At 41.2% G+C, this 19,916-nt stretch overlaps 1 protein-coding gene across 4 annotated transcripts in view; it reads right to left on the reverse strand.

The window, feature by feature from the left end:
* nectin1b (nectin cell adhesion molecule 1b) overlaps window positions 1-19,916 on the reverse strand; it is a 381,414-nt gene that overhangs the window by 202,717 nt on the left and 158,781 nt on the right. The gene's annotated exons all lie outside the window — the stretch shown is intronic.

Here is a 19,916-nt window from a genome sequence, read left to right on the forward strand (position 1 = left end):
GGCCATTTTCCTTATTAAAAATGTATTAAATACTAAAGACTAAAACACATGAAATTATGCAGTAAACAGTAATACATCCCATGTGTTCCTTAACATCTTCATAATAATATAAAAGACAATTAAAAGGCAATTAACCGTTTTTGAGACTATTTTGACCTTTTATTACAAATATATAGTGAATTGGTCATATTACCTTTGCAAATGTGATGGTGATCATTATTGAATTACTGCTGTTTTCCTTCTAACTACTTTCCTTACATAATCCTATGTTTAAAAATATAAATAATCCTATACCAGATATTCCTTAACTCCTTTTTTCTTTCCTTTAGCCTCTTGCTCCATTCATGGTTGGGTGCTGGTGGGTGCCTGCCTACCTCTGGATCAGGCTCTTCCTGCTGTGTAAACTCAACATTTGTTGTGAGTTTTGAACATGACATGTAAATTAACTTTTATTTAATGTAATATTATAAATTGAAATACATTATTATAACAACTCCATATTTTATAATATTATTTGTAATAATTTGGTGTTTTAATTTAAGTGTCTCAATCTGCCATCTTGCTACTTTCCACATAAAATTATCAAGAAATATCTACAAATACTGTAAATGTTGATTCTCCACAATCACCCATGCTAAACCCAACTGATATGGTTCTGAAATAATTTAAGATGACTTGGTGCACAGAGTGAAGAAACAAGCAGGAACAAGTGCTCACCATATCAGTGTATTAATTTAATTTTATGTAAGAATCTTCCTCTGCTATTGTCTACTTCCACAGTTATACCTACTAAATACATGCTATTTTACGAGACTGCTGTTAGAATACAGTTAATTATTAAACACCTGATAATTTACCTTATTCCAATATACATTATATCATATAAAAGAATAAAAGAATCAAGATTAACTGCAAAATGAGCTATATGAATGGACTTTCATTGAATTTAACCAAATTACATTGAAAAAAACAACTGCTTAACCTTTTTTCCCCAAGACTCTTCATCTGCTGTCTTCAAACAATTAAGAAATGTCTAACAAATAAATGAGATAATTAACAATGTTTGCAACAACCTCTTAACAAGAAAATGTAAAAAACATATTGACTTGATTTAGGACGCTTCACTGGCCAAGATATCATTTTCTGTTTCAGTGCACATCTCTGGTTTTGCCGCAAAGCCAAGCCAATTATTGTCCAGAAAGTGCAGGAAAACAAGTACACACACAAACACAAGCCTATAAACCAGCTGAGCTCAAAACCACACTTGCCCTCACCCACTCTGCCCATTTTCTCTGCAGTGGAAAGAATGAGAGAGTCTACAAAACAGTGGGGATGCCGTCATTAAGGATTCAGCCGAGCCACCAGCTCCACTAAAGCACTATACGTCGTCCACCGCGGCCCGAATTCCAGCACAGCACTGCATTATCGGCTACGCGGCCAAATGGCATCCGGCGGACCACTTTGTCACAATTCCTGATTGGAGCGGGAGCCATTTGCATATGTTAATGGAACACGGTGGTGTATAGGTCATCCTGCATAGCTGCTAGGAGCTGCGAGGGTGGCGCCTGTGACGGAGGATTATTGAATACGGTGGGTAATGAGGCTGTCAGGGTGAACTGCTCTTGACATATTCCGGCCATAACAGGCAGCTTAATGAGCTCCCTGTTCTGGATGTGTCCATGAGAACATACCGGAATCCTTGCATGCGGCGAGACGCTCAGATATCTCTTATTGGACCTTTATAAAATTCCAGACAGCTTGTGAAACGCTGCAGTCAAAAGTTTTCAATTAAATTAAATTTATTATGATGTATTTTCTAAGAACATTACAAAATCAAGTTATTTTAGGCTTCGGAAACACAGGACATAACTCCTGTGCACAGAGTTTGATATCAATGTCATGGCATGTGGAAAAAAGACCAAACCTGTTGGAAAACCTGCTCATTAAGTGTTAATTCCAAAATCAAGAGTATTAAAAAGAATGTATCCTGCTTTTGCTGGTATAACTGTCTCTCCTGTCCACAGAAGCTTTTCTACTACGTTCTAAATCATTGCAGAATGAGAATGAGAATTTAATTGCATGCAGCCACAAGGGAAAAGTGTTAGTGAGGTCAGGATGTTAAGATGGATGATCACAACCCAACCTCACCCCCAACTCCACAGCTCATCCCATCCAAATGTATTGTATGGAGCTCAATCATTCTAGAGAACTTATTCAATTATTAGAAGTGTAATTATTTAAAAGTGGTAACTATTAGAAGTGGTGTCCACAAACATGTATGTAATGTATCCAATATAAAGAATATCACTGCTATGAATCAACCAAATAAAGTTTTTTGAAATTTTAAACAAAATGAACATTGTAACCATCTCCTAGTCCCTTGTTAACATGTAATAACTCCTTCTAATGATGTATATTTAGGGTGGAAAGAACTTGTAACAAGCTACAATCCCTCTAAGGCTGCCTCTAGTGGGTGGGCTGTTTGAAATCCTGGTAGCATTCCTAAGGCTACACAATACCCACATAAGCCTTTCATGACAGCTGACATAAGACATACATATTTGAGCATCTACAAAGTCTTATAACTACAAGTGTCACGTGTCATAACACTTTCAGATGTGGAATTAGAACAGAAATGACAAAATCTGTGTTTATGTACATTTTTGGTCTGTGTCAGTTAAAGCACTTGCCCTAGAGACTAACGAATGCAACTGAGTTAATAAGAGTTTAATAACAGTTTAATAATTACTACTACATTAAGAAGTCCTCCATACTGTATGAAAACAAGCACACACACACACATAGGCGCACACATGCCCATGCCTGAAAACCACAGATTTTACTTTTCACAAATGTGCTGTACTTCTTTTAATTAGCTATTATGAAAATAAAGGAGGACAGAGGCGAAAAAGATAAGTATTGAACGTTGGGTTAATAATTGGCTTTCGAATGATTGTATTTTACTCTTAACTCTATTAAGCCATTATATCCAATTACAGTCACTTTCTCATTAGCTAAATGATAAACGCTGGGAAGAAAGGGAAGCGCGTCTGAACTGGAGACTGCTGGGGTATCTGTTGGGCCGTGGGAATGGGGCATAGCTCGACTTTAGAAAGCTCAGCTTAATTTCTGCTTAATCTTAATTATGAAATAGTCCATCTCTTTTGTCAGGCCTACTCATTGACCACATTGTACATAAACATGGAAGTAGTAAGTCTTTTCCCTTTAGTTTTATAGAAAAATATGTGCAAAAATATCTGGCATGTGGACGAATTTGAAATCAGAGTCCGTACAGAAAAGAATAGAGGTGGAATCAGACTCCTACATACTCAAACAATAACCCCGCCCCCTTCTCCAGACAAAGAACGTGTATCTCAGACTGCCTGTTGAGTTTACAGCACAGCCTAGGCTGGAGTTTCAAGTCATACTGCAACCAGCCAGCAGGAGCACTAGATCTCTGGTGGCTTGCACTGTCCATGCTTATATTATTATATTAAAAGACTCATCTCCAAAACAGCACATTTACAGGAAAGATAAGTGGAGATATATATATATATATTTTTTGGAGATAAGAGTTTGTCATTGGACAGCGACGATATAAGCATGGACAGTGCAAGCCAACAGAGATCTAGTGCCTTGTAAACTTTCAATGGAAGTCAATGTAAAAAGACTTTATTTCAGGTAATTTTGAAGAGTTTCTATTGGTCCGTTCATTAAGAAAATTTGGCACAGTGTAAATTATGTAGAAAACTAAAAATCGCCAAAAATGGAGGTAAGTGTTTTTCATAGGACAGTGACGATATACTGTCACTGGTCTTAATCAAGCACAGGAAAGTGATTATTTTGTTTGCTGTGTGTGTATGTAAGTGTGTGTGTATACGTGTATGTGTGTGTTTTCACACTGAGGTTTTTCGGCGCTGCTTTCGGCCAGTCTCTCAGATAGCAGGTCTCAAGTTTTAATCTGGCCCCTAATGGGATTAGAACAGACTGAGGGGCTTCATTACCTACATGACTGAGAGAGCAAGCAGGGGTCACCTCTGGCAAGAGAGAAAGAGAGAGAGAGAATGAACGAGCGAGATACAGACAGAGTGAGGATGAGTGAGGAGTTAAAAGGAAAGTAGCTTTCCTCGCTTAATCCTGTCTACCACCCCTCAGTGCACCTCTCCATCAGCATCTGCTCACTCTCCCAGCATTCCTCTTTATCATTCTAATTGCTTCTTCCCCTCACGCTCATACTCTCTCGCCCACTCTCTCTCCCTCCCTCCCTCTCTCTCTACCACTTTCTCACTGTCTCGCTCTCTCACTCTCTCTGTACTTTTATTCTCGCACTTTTATTCAAGGTTTTCCGTCATGACGGATCACTTGGCTCGATTCGCATATCTGTTATGTTTCTGAATAAAAAGAAAAAAGCATTTTTTTTCTTAATCCTAAATTGTTTAACAGGATGGAAAAAATGTTTTTTATGCATTATTAAAACTAATAATGTGATTACAACAAATAATTTATAAACATGTCCATTTTTTTGTATTGGCAGATCACTTGGCTCGATGTGTATGGGTGTTGCACCTTAGCCCATGTCTTTTTTTCTTGCCTGTCTGTTTCTGTGTTCCCTAGCCTGTTGGCTCTGTTTTGTTGCTGTCTTGTCTCTGCCCTAGCCCCTCCCTGACATTAAGGTTCACACCTGGGTCTAGCTTGTTACTCAGCCCCCTTGTTATCTTCCCCAGATGTTCCTTGTTTCTTTGTGACCCTCTGGGAAGCTGGTTTTGTATTGTTTGTTATCTATATTCTGTTTCATTGACTTCTGTCTGACTTTTTTAAGCATTTTTTAGTCTAGTCTTTTGTTGTTTGGTTTCTTGTTTTATTATTATTTGTTACTTTGTTAGTTTCCCAAACGACATGAATTAAAACCTTATTGCATTTACATCCTACCTCCAAGTCTGAGTCCCTACAATGGGTGTACCTGTAACAGCTTCTACGTTTTCTATGTTTGGAATGAGTCTTTTCTGATCTGAGTAATGCATGTATGAGTGATGCCTATATGATGATTTATTAGCTTACACTTCTTTGACCTACTGGCTAGATGCAACATGTGGCAGTTTGACCTATTTAGACAACGTCTTAGAACATGTCCACTTGCCATTCAACCGTGACCCATTCTAACCATATTAATTCCTTCTTTCATACTTACAATGTGTCAAGAAATGTCAACTTTATATGAATGAGTAAAGCAGCCATGCTATGTCTAGACTACCAGGGAAGAGTAGTCTAGTAAATCAAAAGAGGAATACAATAAAAAAAAACCTCTGGACATGATAAAAATATAGTATGATGATATTTAAAAATCATTTTCACAATGCATGATATTTATGTAAATATAAATATCATGTAATCACAGCCAAAATGCATCAGTAGTGAACAACCCTTAAAAACGCTGTTCAAACAGAGACTTTTAATCAAAATTTACGGCAATTTGTTCAATTAAACAGGACTTATTGCACTCTGTGATTTTTAAGCACTGATGATATCCTCAACATGTTTAAAAAGTATACTTTTGATATGATAAGAACATTTATCATCATACTGTCCACCTCTAGTATGGATTTCAACAATTAGATTACATTTCAGTCAATTGGAAATACAATTGTCTAATTTCAGGCTGTTCTTTTGCTTAATCTGCATTCAACAATGTTACCCACATGCCCAGAGAAATCTGGCATGGTGAAATACGTTGAAGAAAAGTGCAACTGGACTTGTAGCATCTGCTGAACTGTTTCTCCATATAGTAAGAGGCTAGTCTCAATGAAACACAAACCGCCATGCACTGCGGCATGCGGTGAAACTGCACTGAAACTGCACTGAAATGAATAGGATGTATCAAGGTAAAATAGCAAGTGGACATATATCATAACTCTCTCTTTCTTGTTCTCTCTATACCCATTTCCATCTCTCTCAACCAGACATCTATATACGTCCAAGCCGTATTCATGGCTGCTTGCACAGAATGCGAGACCCTGGCCAGGCTAAAAACAAAAGTCCACAGTAGCTCCTTTCAAAAGGAGAAAACAGCTTCCTCACGGAGCTATAAAACAGATGAGGTGTCTTTGTGAACAGGCACGTTTAACAACGGTGGGCTTTTCAAAGGGTCTCAGTCGGAGCTGCTTACCTTGCAGAGTAGGGATGAGGGATTTTCTGCACTGTACAGTGTCTGAAGGCCTAAATATGCTTATACACTGGGGAATCTAAGAATACAGTATATACTGTAGGCATTGTCTGTTCTTGCACGCAATCTTAACATGTGCAGTAGGAGGCAAAATGCTGGCAAATTTGCCAAACTGTGACATGCATAAAAGGAATAGGACACCAGAAAACTGTAACCTACAGAAAAGTCTCAGTGTGCACTGTAGCAGAGATAGAACACAGAACCAACACATGGGCTGTGACAAAAATGGACAAAATAATGTACCTGGCCTTACCATGAGCACATTAGCCGGTGTGCCACCTCACTCACAAGATAACACCTCACAACTTACACAGATGTGGGCATTCTCAAACTATTCCATTTTATTATGTTCTACTGGATATATAGTGTATAAATTAAGCCTTGGAAAGTCACAAAACCTGAGATAATCAATGGTACATGTGTATAGCCTTTGATCAAGATGGAAAACTTGACTTTCGAAGACTCAAAACAAGTGGGACATGACATGTACAGAATTCAGTGGCATCAAATGTCATCAGCTTCAGTCTGTTCCTCAGATTGATAATGAGATTCCCAATGCATTTTGGTCAAATTTCAGCTCAACTTCATGAATGGAATATTCCATCCAATTGCACCCACTACTAGGCCTCGGTCCAACTCCTATAATTTACCTGGCCATGAGCACATTAGCCAGTGTGCAACCTTACTCACAACTTACACAGATGTGGGCATTCTCAAACTATTCCCTGAGGTATCTTTCAACAACATTTTATTATGTTCTACTGGATGCAGGATATAAATGAAGCCTTGGAAAGTCACAAAACCTGAAATAATCAATGGTGCAAGTGTATAGCCATTGATCAAGATGGAAAACTTGACATCTCACGATTCAAAACAAGTGGGAGACTACATGTCATGAACATGTACAGACACACTGCTTGACATGACATAATAAAACATTCCCTCACTATTGAAATTAAGCTGAAAGTTGAAGGACAGACACAAAAACAGAACCTCCCAGCGGGACTCCTGACCACCTTTTCTCACCATCCTCTTCTGGCAGGATGACACTTCTTTTCTTAGAACCATTCACATGTTTGTTTTTACACGTGCTGCTGCTGCCGCTACTGAATATCGCATGCGAATCCCACCCTGCCTCGCATGACTTGCCTCGACTTGACTGGCCCATAGATGTTCAGGGCAGCGATGTCACATTCTATATACTATACTATACCATACATAGCCTGGGGCATCTGTGCAGGGAACAGGACTGGAACGCCATCCCTTTTTTTTTCCACGCTACGCTCATCTTGAGCGATACTCGGAAAAAAAAAACACTCCCTTTCCTAAGAAACAAGTGGGCCTGTTCTCAATTGTGGCGGTTATGTCACAACTTAATCATTTTAGCACGACACCGCTAATAAAACGCTGGGTCGGATTTCTAATGAATGTGGAGAGGTGGTGGTGGAGGGGGGGGGGGGGTTGAGGCTCAGCGTTTACAGTAGCTGACAGAAGCAAGGCAAGAGTATGTGGTGGTGGTGGAGGTGGTGGTGTTGGAGGGGTGGGTTCAATGCCTTGTCGCTAACGGCAACACCTGCCAGCAAGCAGATAAAGCACGACTCAAAGCTCCTTGCCAGCTGCCCCCGGTGCCGTTCCGCAAAACAAAAGATCCCGCCTATTAACAAGCCTCTGGGAATATGCAGATAGTGAGGTTACCTTGAGTCGCGACAGGCACGCAGGACCCATTGAGATTAATAGGTGGCAACACGCACTATAATTCAATCCAGCGGCTTGATAGATTTATAATACGTGGCAGGCTGGATCGCAGCCTGTATGTACGCCTGCCAAGATGCTTTTTTTTTCTCTCTTTTTTTCCGCTAATCATTTTCTGTTTTTTTCCTTTTATTTTACACACTTATTTTCCCATTTAAAGTCAACTTTACGATGCATGCATGATATATCATTTAGAACAAGAGCAGCTCTCTCCAGAGCGGATCCAATATAGCGTATGTCTTACGGCAGTGGATGATGTCAGGTCTAATATCTTCCTCATGTTGAGTTCTCACAATGAGATAAGGATGTGTGACTAATATCTTGCCTAACAGGAACAGCATAAAAGACAAAAAAATAAAAGATAAAAAAAAACATAACACGTAGACACATCTCAATCTATCACAGATCACAGACTGTTTTTTTTCCCCTTGTCTTTTCAAAGTCTTTTTTCAAATGACTTTGGCAGAGAGACAGAAGACAAGGAGGCACAGCTTCGGAAAAAAAAAGAATGCAAGAACGACGAGAGCCATAGCGATAAATGTCAACCAGCATCAGCCAACAACGTCTCTCTCTCTCTCTCTCTCTCGTCGTAATGATTCCCACCGATTTCCTACGACCACATAATGCTTCCTGACCATAATAAACCCTACATCCTGTACCTTGAACTTTGCAACTGACAGCAATTAACATAAACTGCCTTTTATGTCAAGCAACAAAATAAAGCTTCGGCCGCATCGCTCAGCTGTCGCTGCAGTGTCACTGCCATCATAAATCCAAATCTCCTGTTTATTTTCTGGGCGCCATCGGGCTTTTATAACAGCACTGTGTATTTCTCCGAGAGAGTAGATGTCATAACTGGGCTTATCTGTCAGTGATATTACTGGACTGCAGTGAGAGATAAGTGAAGAAAAACAAGCAACAGTATATGTGTATATGTGCCTATACATGCAGGGGTGGCTCCAAGTCCATATGTGCAAGACTGCATGTACATGCTTGCCTGTGTGGCTGGGAATTCTTATGCACATGTCTCACATGTATGTGCATATATGTACAGTATACTGGAATGCCATAAATTATGGGACAGCCGTATGCGCCTCGATCATAAAGCGTTACTTCAAAGGACACGGGAATCAGAAACACCCACAATTGTCATCAAAAGTCATTAAATGCATCATTTCAATGGCAAAAGGCATTGTATGGTGCATGGCATATCAGTGTTTTCAAGTGCATTTTTGAGCAGGACTGTAACATAATAGATAAAGCATACAGTTTACCTGTATGAGTATTTATTTGGCTAGGGTACAATTCCCAAGAATTGACTAAAGGGAATGATCATGTATGAACAGACATATGTATTAATTTTCTCCATGACTACTTTGAGAACATCCACACCTCCAATATCTCACTTGAACTCTTTTTTTAAATTTGCTGACTTAATATGAACTGCATATTAAAAAAAAAAAAACACTAAAGGTATTCTAGTAATCAACACTACAAATACACTAACAAGCCTTATTATATAATCTACATTCCTCTTTGTGTTCACTCCCTCCTTGCAATTGGCAGCCCAGTGGGGGGTTTGCACTACAATTAGAATTTTTCTGCATTCAATTATAATCACTTCAGGATTATAGCCTACATACTGGAAATATCCAGTGTTGCTTCCATTTTTATGTCTTTATATGTTATTTTCCAAATGCTAGGGGAATGTTTTTTTGTACAGTTTTCAGAAAATTCTCCAGAGAAGCTTCAAGACAAAGAAAACAGAATGAAGGTACCCGACCTTCAAGGCAGTATGTGTATCCCGGTCAGTGCTGTGCAATAAGTGCATGTGTGAATGACGCAAAAGCTCGAACATGACCGGTAAAAGTAAAACAGTCCCAGGAGTTACTCAAGTGAAAAGGGCTTGGGTACACATGCACGTGACACTGAGTATACTCTCGCTCTTAGTGACTGGTTTCAGGGCAAGGTTAGACTCCAGCGAAGGCCCCCAGGAAAAGAACTTGTCTGCACAAGCAGCGCTAGATGCAAGCCAAACCTCACACATTCCTATCATCTAAGAACATCACACAGAAACGAGCTCTAAAAACAGTGGCTCACAGAGAGGCCCACCGAAAAGCAGCAAAATACCTCGACAGAAACCAATGAAACAGAGACACAGAAGCGAAAGAGGCTTTCCGAATAAAGGCTCCGAAACAAAGAGAGATATAACACCTCTTGTGTTCGAGAGAGAGGGGAAAAAAGGAGATGCGAAATGACAGGAAGTAGAAAACGACATCATAAGAGCACTAGAATGGGAACAAAGACAGAAACTGCACTCGCTCAGTGATTCCAGAGAGAGCAAGAGAGCGAGAATCACACAGTTCCTCCCTTGCCTGGAATTGCCGGGGGTTCTAAAACCCGGAGAAATGCAGTGATGCCACAAAAAATAAAACCTAATCAGCAACTACAACTTAGCAAACAGCAAAGTGTCCCTCTCCACCAGAAAGCTCTCTCTCTCTTTTTTCCTTTCTTCTGCTATCTGGGTTTTACTGGCTCTGTAAGCACTATCGCTCTGCTCCCTCGCCTCTTCCTATGGCTTTAAGCTTTCGGTAAATAGGAGTAAAATGTCACCGGCGCCACTATAACCTTTAGACCTGAAATGCGAATAGAAATTAGCGTGAAAGGCAGAGTACAGCCTGCTCCGAGGGAGATAAGTGGGAGGACGGTGAGGGAAATCATGACATCAAGAGCGGGTGACATATTCTGGGCTGCAGCCTGAACTTATGTCGGCACCCTGGGCCTCTGCCCATCTCTCCCTAAGGGCATTCGGCTTGTACGAGTTCCTATGCCTACCATTCGGTATAATCGCACATTTTCATCAAAAAGAGACTAAAAGAGATAATTGTAGTGGCTGAGAGCTGTAATGACACTCGCTTGCCACTCGAGAACAACCCGAATACAATGCAAGGAACATCTTTGGGTCTCTAAGCCAACGTGCTTGAGCCAAATAATGAACGAATGAATTCCTGGGTAGGCAGATGAGAAGCCCTCTGCAAGCAAATACAAAGGAAGCCTCTGACTGGATGACAAGAGGTGACGAGACAAGAGGAGAAGGAACAAGGAGAAAGGAAATGAGGAGACGGGATGAAACGAGACGAGAGGAAACCAAAAGGGGAGATGGGACGAGATGAGACAAGAGCTGAGGAGAGAAGATGAAGGAAGAGAGAGATAGACATGAGGGGATGGAAATGAGCACAGAGAGGAGGCGATAGAGGTACTGAGTGCTTGTTTACCCGCAGCGCTCAGCTTGTTTTGGGCTGCTTTCCTCTGATGATTATTTTTCGCCCTGCCGTGCATAATGAGTGAATCATCGCTGCAGCTCTGACCCTGGGTTACCGTCTGACCTATTTACATGCCCTTCCCTGGGCGAGCGCTCGCAGCAGGGACACATGGTGCTGAGGGGACTGTGGGAGGTGGGGTCGTGCTGAGACTGCAACAAATGAAGACACTTCACAGTGTGTTCACTCTGCTCACTGTGTGATCTGTAATCAATTACTCCATCAACAACTCTTTGATTTTCATTCAAATTTTAAAAGCTGAACATTATGGCTTGGGTTGCTTCTTCTCACCTTTCTACTTTACAGCTTTCATCACAGACAAATTACAAGTGACAAAGAAGACAAGCGCAGCGGAAAGAGAAGCTAAATCACTGATGTGCTAACTGTAATGTATGGTGATTTCTTCAGTAGAATCACTACTGGATCAATTTTATTACTAACTGGCATAAAAAATGCCAGTTAATGATGACCCGATCCTATTAATTGGACTGTATCAGCATCCAAGTCAGTACAGGCATAATTGAATGGGTTGGGCATTAGCTAAATAATGCTTCCATGCTCGGTTTATTTCTTTTTTTAATACGGTGTGAAGAAATTTCATAAATGTACATCACAACTTGTGGAATTAGTAGCTGAACAATGTTAAAATCTCTTTAAAAAGATGACAAACAAAGCCACTGGATAAACCTGGATAAAACAGGACATCCCTGGAGTCTTATTTAGTAAATTTTCCGTAATCGACATCAAAGACTAATCGACAGACCTTTGCAGCCCTAGCTGTGTGTCCAAAGTTGACCTTGTGTAGGACCTCCTCTAGCCCTCCCCCCAGCTATTCCTTTCAGCCATCTAGAGATCAGGTCCTAGCAAACAGTGTGGAAAGGCAACAGATGCAGAAAATGAAAGAGAAAAAGAAAATAAGAGACTGAAAAGAGAAAGTGAGAGAAAATAGGATACAAATACCCATGCTAATATCTCATTTGGATAATGAGGCAGAAGCTTAGCAGGAAACTGTCTAGCACTAGCAGCTTCCCATAGAGAAGATTGCAAGCCTAACGTCACACCCCATCAGCCCCCAGTGGCCCGAATCCACTTTCAGGTGCATCGCCTGCTGGGCCCCGCGGGACACCACTGAATTCACTAGTGGGCCAGTTGGTCCAGACACCCCACTGGGCACATTTCTGGTATTTCTGAGACTCCAGTATGAAGGACCTACAAGGCTGTGAGACGGCATCATCCTGAGAGAAGGAGAATCAACTCACGCTCACAACTCTCACAAAGCTCACGTGGCCTACGGAGACATGAATAATGCAGCAGACACATAATGGGGGGGTGTACAGGGAAGCCCGGCATTGGACGGTTTCGGCTCAGTGTGCCACAGCAGTCAGATCGAGGCTAGCGGCGGCATGACAGGCAAGACAAACATGTCTCATGCGGCCGAGGGAGCTGACGGTGAGCTGACATTAACATGCCTGCCTCATCAGCACGGCGCTGCTTGTGAAAGGAAAAGAGGCAGGAGGGGTGGACAGTTTATTCTGCTTTTACTGGCCACTTTATTAGAAACACTTTGGTGGTGTCAGCAACAGTATAACACTGTAACAGTGTACCTGTGCCAGTCTCATAAGGTAGATGGACCTCATAAATGTACAATAAGGTGAGACACAATGTACACTATGTGCATCTTTCCAGCTACACCATATGGACAAAATAACTGGGACCCTTGAGTACAAGTAATCCGTTCAGGAGACGGAAATAGATTATATTTGTAATGGTAGAAACTCAACGTCAATATTTGTACCGGACAAAAAGGAGGTATTCGAGTGTCGAACTGAGTAATAAGAAAAGTCAATCACGTTCTGTGACTGTTATGTCTATTAGACTCTATAACCATACTGACAACACATGATAATACATTTAAAAGAATATATACTGTAAACATATTTATAAATAAAATACATAAAAAATACACACTGACCTATGCTTTAATACTTTTTAACACCTCAAATTATACTTTATTTGATTAATTATACTATTCCCATATCCTACTTCATCCTTCCCACCCTGCTTCATCCCCCTATCCTACTTCATCCTTCCTACCCTGTTTCATTCCCTATACTACTTCATCCTTCCTACCCTGCCTCATCCCCCTATCCTACTTAATCCTTCCTACCCCGTTTCATCCCCCTATCCTACTTCATCCTTCCTACTCTGCTTCATCCCCCTCTCCTACTTCATCCTTCCTACCCAACTTCTTTCCTTTCCCCATTTTATCTCCACCACTTCACTTCATTCCCCTAACCTACTTCATCCATCTATACTACTTTATCCTTCATACTCCACTTTATTTCTTTCTCTATTTCATCCCCACCACTCCACTTCTTTCTCTACCAGACATCGTCCACCTATATTCCGTCATCCTCCCTACTCCACTTCATTCCCTACTCAACTTCATCCCCACCAGTTCACTTTATTCCCCTACCCCACTTCATCCCCCTATATTACTTCATCCTCCCTACTCCACTTCATTCCCTACTCAACTTCATCCCCACCACTCCACTTCATTCCCTATCCCTATTCTACTTCATCCTCCCTATCCCACTTCATGCCCATACCATACTTCATCCCTCCTCTCTCCACCTGAGCCATTCTCTCTCTTTCTAATTTCTGTTCTACCCATTTCTCTCTCTCCCTGTCTTGTTTGGCCTGTCGCTCTCTCTTTCTTTTCGCTCATCAGGTCTGGCAGGAGAGGATATGTGACAGGATAGAGAGAGCAGACAGGCTTTGGACTCCAGTAAACAGCACCTGTCTCTCTCTCTCTCCCTTCCTCTCTCTCTCTCTCTCTCTCTCTTGCTCTGTCACTCTCACTTTCTCTCTCTCTCTGGCTCTATCGCTCTTTTTCTCTCTCTTTCACTAGCAGGCTATTTTTGGCTTCTATTTTATTCTATCGCCTCAAATGAATCCCAATATCAGACTCACTCAGGCATTTCTTCCAGTCACACGAATACTTTTATTTATTTATATTTTCATCTGTGATGCTATGTTTTATTCATCTCATTTTCACCTTGTGCTTGACATTTTTTCCTTCTCTCTCTCTCTCTCTCTCTCTCTCTTTCTCTCCCTCTCTCAACTTCATTTTCTCACAGCGGAGCGAGCAATTGCTTGTTCAGGAGAGCGTGAACAGATGTCTGCCATGCTAGCCGGCCCTCACTGAGGCAGACGGCTCGCCCGCTCTCTCTCTCTCTTTCTTGCTAAATTGAGGGGAGTGAAGTCACTCCTGCCACGTTAAGCCACAGCGCATGAGCCCCCGTCGTAATGGGTGACATCACGTACACACACATACACACACACATACATATCACAACCACACACACCCCTCTTTTCCCCTTTAAGCAGGCCTGTCAGACAAGCCAGGGCTGCTAACTCCGCTAACAGTGGCAGTGGCCTTGTCGGCACGGAAGCCCGTGACACTGACTCTGCCTCAGCTTCTTACTGAGCTGACTCTGAGTCTGACTCTGCCACTGATGCGCCGAGGCATACCTGGAAGCCATGCTGTGGAACATTCTAACAAACTAATTGCTATTATGCCATGGCTTCATATGAACACCTCTGGACGGGGTTCTTAATATGTACTGTATTATCTTATATAAACATTTCTGTATGAATAAGGGTGGGACAAAATATCAACACCTTGATATATTGTATCATTTTAATTCGAAACATAGGTGAGCTAAACCCCCTAACACTCGCACCCAATTTGACTTTCTAAAGCTACTTTTGTATTTTTGTTTTTTTTTTGTATAAACCTGCGGTGAAGAATATTGATTGGTAAATTTTATAAAACTGATACCAATAAACCCATAAGTCAGTAACACAGAAAACACAGAAGTATTGTCGAGAATTGACTTGTGATATATATTGAGTATCACATGCTGAGATTTGCAACCCTACTTAAGAATAACTCAAGTGTTTAGAGGCAGTGTTCTTCATAATGTAACATCAGGGAGGTTTAAATTATATATATAAAAAAACAGAATTTGTCTTATTTAGGAACAATTAGAAAAACATAGAAATACAGTGACAGTGCAGCTGCTGTAGTTTCCATGCATATGCAAGGGTGTTGTTAATGATTGATATGGATGTCACTAAAGTGTTGCTGGGCAGTTACTATGGTTCCTTTTGGTTGCTAAGGTTAGTTGGTTACTAGTGTTACTATTTTCCTATCCTATGTTATGTTATGGTAGTTGCCTGTTGGTTGCTGTTTTATCCCAGGGTTTAAGTTAAAACACTTTACAAAAGTGGTATCAGATGGCATCAGATTGACATTGCTATTGGTTGATACTCAAGGTCGATATCTGTACTGGGTATAAAAGTGTGGCATTGTGCCAGCCCTAGGCCAGATCCCTCTCCTTGACACACTGAGGCAGCAGAAGAGCATTGCAGAGAACAAAGCAGTCTAATAGTAGATGTGAAACATTCTAATTAAACAAATCCTTACATTGGGTTTAAATGATTCAGCCTACATATAATCCTGCTTACATTGTTAGTTAAAATAAACAACATGATATTACACTAACTGTACGATAAATGATATGATGGCAGGGTTGATTTTTGCTGACACAGAAGGAGCACTGTGACAGAATGTTTCTCAGGGTGAAAATGATATAATTGAGGGAGGATCTGACTAAATCCTTTTCATTTTGTTACTCATAACCACCCAATCCTACAGATCTGACGCCTTTCCCACACTGAAACAGAGAGTGCAGTCTGAAGAAATGAGAGGAACCCAGTCCATAAATCTCACTCTTCATCTCTCTAATTACAGCCCCTCTCTCCTCAGACCTGATGAAGGAATCCACTTCAAGGGTTAACCGCACACTTGGACTTTTCCTAAACAACCACGGAACTTACACGTCACCCTCAGCTCGGAAAATACGCTCGGCGAGCACCGCGATTCCCAACGTGCGGACGAAGCGAAATGAATGAAGAGTCAGAAGTGGCTGCATGTATGTGTGCTGTAATTGTGTCTATTCTTTAAGCCAACCTCCCTGATCCCAGAGTAATTAGCTGATTAAACTGTTCAGTTGGACTCGAGTCAAATATTTCCCTGGGGACCCTTTCACAGAAGAGGCAATTTATAAAAGGCACACAGAGAACACCAGTGAGAACATGCCTGCCAGACGCTGTCGCTGAAAATGGAATTCAGCTTTCCTTTTCTTTCTTTTCCTGTCCTTTACTGTCCATTCAGTTCTGTACCTTTCAATTTTTGTTCTATTCTCTTCCTTAATTTTCTTTTTGTTTCCTTCTTTCCCTTCTTTTCCTGTTCCTTTTCTTTTCTTTCCATTCTTTCTTTACCTTATAGGTCCTTTTCTGTTACTTTCCTGTCCTTTTTTTCTCTCCTTCTTACATTTGTTAATTTTCTTCCCTTCGATTATTTTCCTTTCCTGTTCCATTGCTGTCCTTTCCTTTTCTGTCCATACCTTTTTTCCTTTCATTCTTTATTCCTGTTCCTTTCCTCTCCGTTTATTACGTTTCCTTTTTTTCCCATGTTGTTTCTTTACTTTTTGTTCCTTCCTTTCTCTTTTATTTCTTTCCTTTCCTGTTCCTTTGCTGTCATTTCCTTTCTGTTGCTTTTCTTACACTTCCATTCCTTTCCTTTCCTTTTCTCTACATTTATTACCTTTCCTTTTTGTTCCTTTACTTTGTTCCCTTATATTTCTTTCCCTTTTTCATTACTTTGTTTCCTTTTATTTACTTTCTGTTCCAATTCTTTCCATTATGTTAATTTCTTTTCATTTCCTTTACTTTGATTTTCCTTTTTTCCCCTTCAATTCCTTTCTTTTCTTTTCCTTTCCATTTTTTCCTTTCTTTTTGTTTTGGTTTCATTTTTTATGTTTTTCTTTTAATTATTTTCATTTCCTTTCCAATTAGTTCCATTCCTGTCCTTTATTCTCCTCTCCTCCTATATTCATTCTCTCTGCACTACTTTTCTCCTGGCAGTCCTTCTCATTGTCCATATCCCTCTTGACTCTCATTTCTTTCCCACCCTTCTTTTTCCCTGTGTTCTTCACCCAACTCATCTCCATGCTTGTCTTCTCCTCAGCTGTCCTTGCCTACCTTTTCTTCCTCTTCACCATTCTCTTCTAAATTCCTCTCTAGGCTTCTCATGTCTTTTTACCCATCACCTCTCTCTCCTCCTTCCCTTTCTTCTTCATGCTTCTTTACCTCTTCCACTTTGTTTGTTCTCCACATTTCTCATTGCCTTCCCTTCATTTGCTCTGTTATCTTCTGTTTTCTTGTTTGTTCTATGCCTCTTCCTGGTAAATAATCTGTAGTCAGTGTTCTGCATAAATCTAATGGGCTAATTAATTCACAGATCATAGGTAACTGGGAGCTGAAAGGTCAGGGTAGGTGTTTGTGAAGGGAGGATAATGAGGAACGCAGGAGAACTCTGCTCAAACTTATGCTCTGATACACAAAGTGGAATTAGGTCCATGCCCTGAAAATGAACTTGTTATAAAATTGTGTTACACCTTGAAACAAATACACCTGTGCATACGCAGTATTTACACAGGACTTCCTGCCCTGTCAGCACCAGAGCATCATCCCCACGCTTTTACACTGAAGAATGTAACAAGTAGAGAGGTGGGTATGAACCAGGGTGTCAAGGCTGCACGGCTAATGGAGAATAATGAGACAAGTCTGCAAACCCTTTCTACAAAGGATTGCTCTGCAGATTTTTAATTAAGAGGTTCTCAGGTGGGTCGAAGCGCTCATTTGGGTTCGCCCCGGTGCTCCCCGTTCTGGAGGCCTGACCACTTTAATGGACGTTTGACAGATCAGCGCGTCTTCCTCTCAATCGATCCCGCTCCATAGATTTGCATTCCGTCTTGCGGGCATTAACCACATTTGACAGAGTGCCGGGAAGTAAAGCCAGATGTTAAGTAGTGTGTGTGTTCCGGGGCATGGAGGGTTGATGGGATGACTCACAACTCTGTAGAGCGAGGGTGTCAAACATACGGCCCAGAAATCTACTCTCGCTAAACCGCACTGACGCGAGCATACATACAGCAACAGGAAGTAAGTTCAACTACAGAACAGAACCAACTAAAAATAGTCTTCTTAAACTTCTGTTTAAGCTGGACGTAAGACAATAGAGTCAATCTCAGAAGCAGAACCAATCAGAGTATTCATATCAGGGAGGGGCAGGACAACAGAGAGTCAAACTTGAAGAAAAAACAAGCAGAATCTCTATTTCAGCTGGAGGTTGGACAACAGAGTCAATCTCAGGGGCAGAATCAATCAGAGTAGTCATTTCAGAGAGGGACAAGACAACAGAGAGTCAAAAAATCAGAGTCAGAACCAGAGTAGTTTGTTTGTGGGTGGGCGGGACAACAGAGAGTCAAATTTAAAAGCAGAATCAGCTAAGATGGGACAGTCTCAGAGGCAGAATCAATCAAAGTAGACATTTTGGGGAGAAGTGAGACAACAGAGAGTCGAACTTAGAGTCAGAACCTCTATTTCAGCTGGAAGTGGGACAATAGAGTCAATCTCAGAGGTAGAATCAATCCAAGTAGCAATTTTGAGGTGGGGCGAGACAACAAAGAGCTAAACATAGAGGAAAAACCAAGAAGAATTTCAATTTTAGCTGGAAAAAACAGAGACAAAGAGTCAAACTAATAGCCCAGGCAGCAGAGAGTCAAACCAATAATAATCTTAATTTTGGGGTAGGGGCGGAATAATAACAGAAAATACATTAAGTATGTGTTAAAGAAAGTGTAACTTTACCAAATGTCATTCAGAATACTTTTATTTTGGTATCTCACTAAGATATGACCTGGTGTTCTCCAAGAATGTTAGCTAGCACCATTAGAACATTGTCCAGGACTAAAACAAACACTGAACACTGATTCATCAAAGCTCTGTCTCATTCCCTTCACATTGGATAATATTGTGATGTTGCTTGCTACCTGAAATAAGTTTCACACCCCTGCTGTAGAGGTGATGCTGTGAATTTGCTATGTTGCCAGTTCATTGTTTGCTCTATTTTTTATTTTATTTTATTTTATTATTTTTTTTATTTCTCCCTGAACCGAGGGCACCTTTCTTGGCATTCCAGCCTCCTTTATTGAAAGTCTAATGTGGCTGGCAGCCGGGCCAGAAATCTGACAGGTCTCAGCCAGGCCTGTCCAAGGCTGTTTGGGGGAACAAAGATGCCGTTTGAAGTTAATGAAGCGTAAGCACACGCCTCCGCCGCTACCTGTGCCGGCCAGGGCCAGGGCCAATGTCAATGCGGTTCACCACAACGGCTAGAGTGTAGACGAAGGGAGGGAAGGGAACGAGGGGGGGAGCGAAGAGAAAGAGCGAGACAGAAAAAAGTAAACAAGAAAGGGGGAAGAGATTGATGGAAAATGAGGGACTATGGGAAGAGGCCATTGGTTGCAGCTGTTGCGGGAGTTAAGTTTCGCAGTTTCTCTGGGAAACTGCACGACTCCAGCTCCACAATGTTATCATCGCTCGCACACAGAAGGACAGCTGCCTCTCTGGCTGGAGGCGGGATGGAACACAATGCCTCGTTTGTCCCTCAGGTGCGAGGAGGGGCAGGTAGGTAAGCCAGGCATGCCAAGGCT

The sequence above is a fragment of the Astyanax mexicanus genome, chromosome 9 (assembly GCF_023375975.1).
Source record: "Astyanax mexicanus isolate ESR-SI-001 chromosome 9, AstMex3_surface, whole genome shotgun sequence".
Classification (NCBI taxonomy): domain Eukaryota; kingdom Metazoa; phylum Chordata; class Actinopteri; order Characiformes; family Acestrorhamphidae; genus Astyanax; species Astyanax mexicanus.